The sequence below is a fragment of the Argopecten irradians genome, chromosome 9 (genome assembly GCF_041381155.1).
Source record: "Argopecten irradians isolate NY chromosome 9, Ai_NY, whole genome shotgun sequence".
NCBI classification, from domain to species: domain Eukaryota; kingdom Metazoa; phylum Mollusca; class Bivalvia; order Pectinida; family Pectinidae; genus Argopecten; species Argopecten irradians.
Genome location: NC_091142.1, coordinates 40,398,543 through 40,405,742, shown reverse-complemented (window position 1 = coordinate 40,405,742; position 7,200 = coordinate 40,398,543). Strand labels below are relative to the sequence as shown.

General features: G+C 46.2%; 1 protein-coding gene across 2 annotated transcripts in view; it reads left to right on the top strand.

Moving 5' to 3' along the window:
* The first annotated feature begins 200 nt into the window (after window positions 1-200).
* LOC138332333 (leucine-rich repeat-containing protein 14-like) overlaps window positions 201-7,200 on the top strand; it is a 31,994-nt gene continuing 24,994 nt past the window's right edge. Inside the window, exon 1 of one of the 2 annotated variants that reach the window (XM_069280389.1) lies at window positions 201-560. The gene's annotated coding sequence lies outside the window, so the exon portion shown is untranslated. The remainder of the gene's footprint in view (window positions 561-7,200) is intronic. The other variant, XM_069280390.1, reaches the window with a different exon arrangement.

Below are 7,200 nucleotides of genomic sequence, written 5' to 3'. Positions count from 1 at the left end.
ACCAATGATAGGATGGTGGGAGGCCGGTAAATCGAAGCGCTGACTTTTCTCCTCGTCGTTAATTTTAACACTGTATGATAACGCTTTACACCTTTATTGTGCCCTAAACTCGAATAACATAACAGAACATATGTCTTAATTACAGCACTTAATTTTAAATTAAATTCAAGTATCCAGTCAGTAGTACACATCGACTCACGCGTGATAGGGATGCGCGTGTTGTGATCCGACCGTGCAGGAATATTCCATTACACACACGGGGCTGCAGCAATAAGCTGGCACATACCACATACACATGCAGGGGAGGTTAGCATTGAGCTGGCCACGTCTGTGTGTGTGGATACATCTTAGGACAGTGGAGTTAATGGCTCTGTAGGTCTGGATCCCTGAGTGTATTACACCAGAGTGCACATGTAAACAGTTCTAACAAAACTTGATGAGGATGACTTGAATACACAATTTTAAAGTTTCTGTAGTTTCATAGTGAACATCTGACACGGATTCGGGATCTATATTCCATATAAACTTTGTGTATAGTGCAATTTTTGGCTGTTAGATATGTAAGTATAACCCGTAATAGCTGTATGTATGTGTATTTACATCATATGTAATCGATTATAACACAGGTTGGATAGGGATGTGTGTGTTAGGGGGTAAGGGAAGGGAAGGGGGTGTTAGAAGGTAGGGATATGGGAGGTAAAGCGCGGGGGATCTAAGTAGCAACTTCAATAGAAATAAAGTTATCCGTGTATCCATTGAGGAATATGTTAGCAACACACATCTTCAATTGGTTCAAAGGAAAAACACATATTCTCAAATATAGCATACACACAACCTGGCGTACTCACATCTGTTTTCAGTGTGTAGTTATTGGCGTATATAACAAACAATATCAGCTGATATACCCCTGGTGTAGAAGGGAGGGGGACATAGTCCTCCCTATGTAGGTCAGGTAGGGTGACGGTAAAGACAAGTCGGGACATAGTGTCGGCTGGGACAGGGGGGCGATATCCTTTGAGGGTGAAAAAGTGAAGTGAACGTTGTCCATCTCGGCTTGGTGTACAAGGAATAAGGTTTTTCCTCCTTCGTGAGGAGTTGTAGGGGAGGGAGTTGTCCTTCGCGGTGATGTTGTATAAGGGTGGGAGTGTTTCCCCGTCAGATAAGGGTGTGTATGGGTACGTACGGTTCTTCCTGGCGATGGTGTACTATAATGCGGAGGGTCTACATAGGGGAGGGGGAGTTAGCCTGTAATTATAGGTGTACAGGGTAAGCATGAATCATCAGAACGGCGATATCGTACAGAGCCTCCGATTCTATATATACGTGTAATCAATACAAAATACATGTTTCTATCCCATGTGTACAGTCAAGCGTCATATCGAGGCAGAGTGTTGTAGCTGGTGACAACCTCACTGGACCAGAGTTGACGCAATCTAATTAGATTGAGAGTTGACGCTGAGTGGTTTAGTGCTCTCATATAAAATGGGGTCCTTCTTAGATACAATGAGGTCCTTCTCAGACAAAATGGTGCCCCCTTCTCTCAGATACAATGAGGTCCTTCTCAGACAAATGGTGCCCCCTCTCTCTCAGATACAATGAGGTCCTTCTCAGATACAATGAGGTCCTTCTCAGACAAAATGGTGCCCCCTCTCTCTCAGATACAATGAGGTCCTTCTCAGATAAATGAGGTCCCCTCTCTCTCAGATAAAATGAGGTCCTTCTCAGACAAATGGTGCCCCCTCTCTCTCAGATACAATGAGGTCCTTCTCAGATAAATGGTGTCCCCTCTCTCTCAGATAAAATGGGGTCCTTCTCAGATCAAATGAGGTCCTTCTCAGACAAAATGGTGCCCCCTCTCTCTCAGATACAATGAGGTCCTTCTCAGACAAATGGTGCCCCCTCTCTCTCAGATACAATGAGATCCTTCTCAGATAAAATGGTGCCCCCTCTCTCTCAGATACAATGACCATCCTTCTCTCAGATACAATGAGGTCCCCTCTCTCTCAGATACAATGAGGTCCTGCCCCCCTCTCTCAGATACAATGAGGTCCTTCTCAGATACAATGAGGTCCTTCTCAGATAAATGGTGCCCCCTCTCTCTCAGATACAATGAGGTCCTTCTCAGACAAATGGTGCCCCCTCTCTCTCAGATACAATGAGGTCCTTCTCAGATACAATGAGGTCCTTCTCAGATAAATGGTGCCCCCTCTCTCTCAGATACAATGAGGTCCTTCTCAGACAAATGGTGCCCCCTCTCTCTCAGATACAATGAGGTCCTTCTCAGATAAATGGTGCCCCCTCTCTCTCAGATACAATGAGGTCCTTCTCAGATACAATGAGGTCCTTCTCAGATAAATGGTGCCCCCCTCTCTCAGATACAATGAGGTCCTTCTCAGATACAATGAGTCCTTCTCAGATAAAATGGTGTCCCCTCTCTCAGATACAATGAGGTCCTTCTCAGATAAATGGTGCCCCCCTCTCTCTCAGATACAATGAGGTCCTTCTCAGATACAATGAGGTCCTTCTCAGATAAATGGTGCCCCCTCTCTCTCAGATACAATGAGGTCCTTCTCAGATAAATGGTGCCCCCTCTCTCTCAGATACAATGAGGTCCTTCTCAGACAAATGGTGCCCCCTCTCTCTCAGATACAATGAGGTCCTTCTCAGATAAATGGTGCCCCCTCTCTCTCAGATACAAATGAGGTCCTTCTCAGATAAAATGGGGTCCTTCTCAGATAAATGGTGCCCCCCTCTCTCTCAGATACAATGAGGTCCTTCTCAGATACAATGAGGTCCTTCTCAGACAAATGGTGCCCCCTCTCTCTCAGATACAATGAGGTCCTTCTCAGATACAATGAGGTCCTTCTCAGACAAATGGTGCCCCCTCTCTCTCAGATACAATGAGGTCCTTCTCAGATAAATGGTGCCCCCTCTCTCAGATACAATGAGGTCCTTCTCAGACAAATGGTGCCCCCTCTCTCTCAGATACAATGAGGTCCTTCTCAGATACAATGAGGTCCTTCTCAGATAAATGGTGCCCCCTCTCTCTCAGATACAATGAGGTCCTTCTCAGATAAATGGTGCCCCCTCTCTCTCAGATACAATGAGGTCCTTCTCAGACAAATGGTGCCCCCTCTCTCTCAGATACAATGAGGTCCTTCTCAGATACAATGAGGTCCTTCTCAGACAAATGGTGCCCCCTCTCTCTCTCAGATACAATGAGGTCCTTCTCAGATAAATGGTGCCCCTCTCTCTCAGATAAATGAGGTCCTTCTCAGATAAAATGGGTGCCCCTCTCTCTCAGATACAATGAGGTCCTTCTCAGACAAATGGTGCCCCCTCTCTCTCAGATACAATGAGGTCCTTCTCAGATAAATGGTGCCCCCTCTCTCTCAGATACAATGAGGTCCTTCTCAGATAAATGGTGCCCCCTCTCTCTCAGATACAATGAAGTCCTTCTCAGATACAATGAGGTCCTTCTCAGATAAATGGTGCCCCTCTCTCTCTCTCAGATACAATGGGGTCCTTCTCAGATAAATGGGTTGCACCCTCTCTCTCAGATACAATGAGGTCCTTCTCAGACAAATGGTGCCCCCCTCTCTCTCAGATAACAATGAGGTCCTTCTCAGATAAATGGTGCCCCCTCCTCTCTCAGATACAATGAGGTCCTTCTCAGACAAATGGTGCCCCCTCTCTCTCAGATACAATGAGGTCCTTCTCAGATACAATGAGGTCCTTCTCAGATAAATGGTGCCCCCTCTCTCTCAGATACAATGAGGTCCTTCTCAGACAAATGGTGCCCCCTCTCTCTCAGATACAATGAGGTCCTTCTCAGACAAATGGTGCCCCCTCTCTCTCAGATACAATGAGGTCCTTCTCAGATAAATGGTGCCCCCTCTCTCTCAGATACAATGAGGTCCTTCTCAGATAAATGGTGCCCCCTCTCTCTCAGATACAATGAGGTCCTTCTCAGATACAATGAGGTCCTTCTCAGATAAAATGAGTGTCCTTCTCAGATACAATGAGGTCCTTATCAGATATACAATGAGGTCCTCTCTCAGATAAAATGGTGTCCTCCTCTCAGATACAATGAGGTCCTTCTCAGGACAAAATGGTGCCCCCTCTCTCTCTACAGATACAATGAGGTCCTTCTCAGACAAATGGTGCCCCCTCTCTCTCAGATACAATGAGGTCCTTCTCAGAGAAAATGGTGCCTCCTCTCTCTCAGATACATATGAGGTCCTTCTCAGTATGGTGCCCCTCTCTCTCTCAGATACAATGAGGTCCTTCTCAGACAAATGGTGCCCCCTCCCTCTCTCTCAGATACAATGAGGTCCTTCTCAGATAAATGGTGCCCCCTCTCTCTCAGATACAATGAGGTCCTTCTCAGACAAATGGTGCCCCTCTCTCAGACAGATACAATGAGGGTTCCTTCTCAGATACAATGAGGTCCTTAAATGGTGCTCAGATAAGATGGTGCCCCCTCTCTCTCAGATACAATGAGGTCCTTCTCAGATAAATGGTGCCCCCTCTCTCTCAGATACAATGAGGTCCTTCTCAGATACAATGAGGTCCTTCTCAGACAAATGGTGCCCCCTCTCTCTCAGATACAATGAGGTCCTTCTCAGATACAATGGTGCCCCCTCCTTCTCAGATACAATGAGGTCCTTCTCAGATACAATGGGTCCTTCTCAGATACAATGGGTCCTTCCTTCTCAGATAAATGAGTGCCCCTCTCTCTCAGATACAATGAGGTCCTTCTCAGATAAATGGTGCCCCTCTCTCTTAGATACCTTCTCAGATACAATGAGGTCCTTCTCAGATAAATGGTGCCCCCTCTCTCTCAGATACAATGAGGTCCTTCTCAGATAAATGGTGCCTCTCTCTCTCAATGAGGTCCTTCTCAGATACAATGATTGCCCTTCTCAGATACAATAAGTCCTTCTCAGATAAATGGTGTGCCCCCTCTCTCTCAGATACAATGAGGTCCTTCTCAGACTACATGTGTGCCCCTCTCTCAGATAACTCCTTAGACAAATGTTGTGCCCCCTCTCTCCTCAGATTACAATGGGGTCCTTCTCAGATAAATGGTCCTCTCCAGCCCCCTCTCTCTCAGATACAATGAGGTCCTTCTCAGATAAAATGGTCCCCCTCTCTCTCAGATACAATGAGGTCCTTCTCAGATAAATGGTGCCCCTCTCTCTCAGATACAATGATGTACAATGAGGTCCTTCTCAGATAAAATGGTGCCCCCTCTCTCTCAGATACAAATGAGGTCCCCTTCTCAATAAAATGGTCCCCCTTCTCAGATAAAATGAGGTCCTTCTCAGATAAATGGTGCCCCTCTCTCTCAGATACAATGAGGTCCTTCACTGATACAATGGTGCCCTCCTCTAAAATCCTCAGATAAAATGGTGTTCCTGTAAGATACAATGAGGGTCCTTCTCAGACACATGGGGTGAAATGGGTGCCCCCTCTCTCTCAGATAAAATGAGATCTCAGTTCCAGATGAATTGGGTACTTCTCAGATTACAATGAGGGTCCTTCTCAGATAAATGGTGCCCCTCTCTCTCAGATAAAATGAGGGTCTTCCTTCTCAGATAAACTGGGGTCTCCTTCTCAGATAAAATGGGGTCCTCTTCTCAGACAAAATGGTGCCCCCTGTCTCTCAGATCCAATGGGGTCCTCTCTCAGATAAAATAATGGGGCTCCTCTCAGATTACAATAAGGTCCTTCTCAGATAAATGGTGCCCCCTCTCTCTCAGATACAATGAGGTCCTTCTCAGACAAATGGTGCCCCCTCTCTCTCAGATACAATGGGGTCCTTCTCAGATACAAATGAGGGGTCCTTCTCAGACAAATGGTGCCCCCAAATCTCTCTCTCAGATACAATGGGGTCCTTCTCAGATACCATTAAGGTCCCTCTCTCTCAGATACTATTCTCAGACAAAATGGTGCCCCCTGAGGTCCTTCTCAGATAAATTGAAGGTCCTTCTCTCAGATACAATGAGGTCCTTCTCAGATAAATGGTGCCCCCTCTCTCTCAGATACAATGAGGTCCTTCTCAGATAAATGGTGCCCCCCCTCTCTCTCAGATACAATGGGGTCCTTTCCATTTATCAGATTACAATGAGGTCCTTCTCAGATAAATGGATGCCCCCTCATCTCTCCAGATACAATGAGGTCCTTCTCAGATAAATGGTGCCCCACTCTCTCTCAGATACAATGAGGTCCTTCTCAGACAAATGGTGCCCCCTCTCTCTCAGATACAATGAGGTTCTCTTCTCAGATAAGAATGATCCTTCTCAGATGAGGTGCCCCCTTCTCTCAGATAAAATGGGGTCTTTCTCAGAATAAAATGAGGTCCTTCTCAGATAAAATGTTGCCCCCCTCTCTCTCAGTTACAACTGGGGTCCTTCTCAGAATAAATGGGCTCCTTTCCAGATAAAATGAGCTCTCTCAGATAAATGAGTGCCCCCTCATCTCTCAATACAATGAGGTCCTTCTCAGACAAATGGTGCCCCCATCTCTCTCAGATACATAAGGAGGTTCTTCCTTCTCAGATAAATGGTGCCCCCCTCCCTCCTCTCTCAGATACAATGAAGGTCCTTCTCAGACAAATGGTTTGCCCCTCTCTCTCAGATACAATGAGGTCCTTCTCAGATAAAATGGGTGCAAAAGTGCCCCTCTTCTCTCAGTTACAATGAGGTCCTCTCAGACTATATTGGTGCCCCCTCTCTCTCAGATAAATGAATGCCCTTCTCTTCAGATACAATGAGGTCCTTCTTCAAGACAAATGGTGCCCCCCTCTCTCTCAGATACAATGAGGTCCTTCTCAGGAAAATGGTGCCCCCTCTCTCTCTAGTAAATGGGCGTCCTTCTCAGATAAAATGGTGCCCCCCTCTCTCTCAGATACAAATGGTGGTCCTTCTCAGATACAGAATAAATGGTGCCCCGCTCTCTCTCAGATACAAACTGAGGTCCTTCTCAGATAAATGGTGCCCCCCTCTCTCTCAGTTACAATGAGGTCTTCTCAGACAAATGGTGCCCCCCCTCTCTCAGATACAATGAGGTCACTTCTCAGAAAATGGTGCCCCCTTCTCTCAGACAATGGTGCCCCCTCTCTCTCAGATACAATGAGGTCATTCTCAGATACAATGAGGTCCACTCTCTCAGATACAATGAGGTCCTTCTCAGATA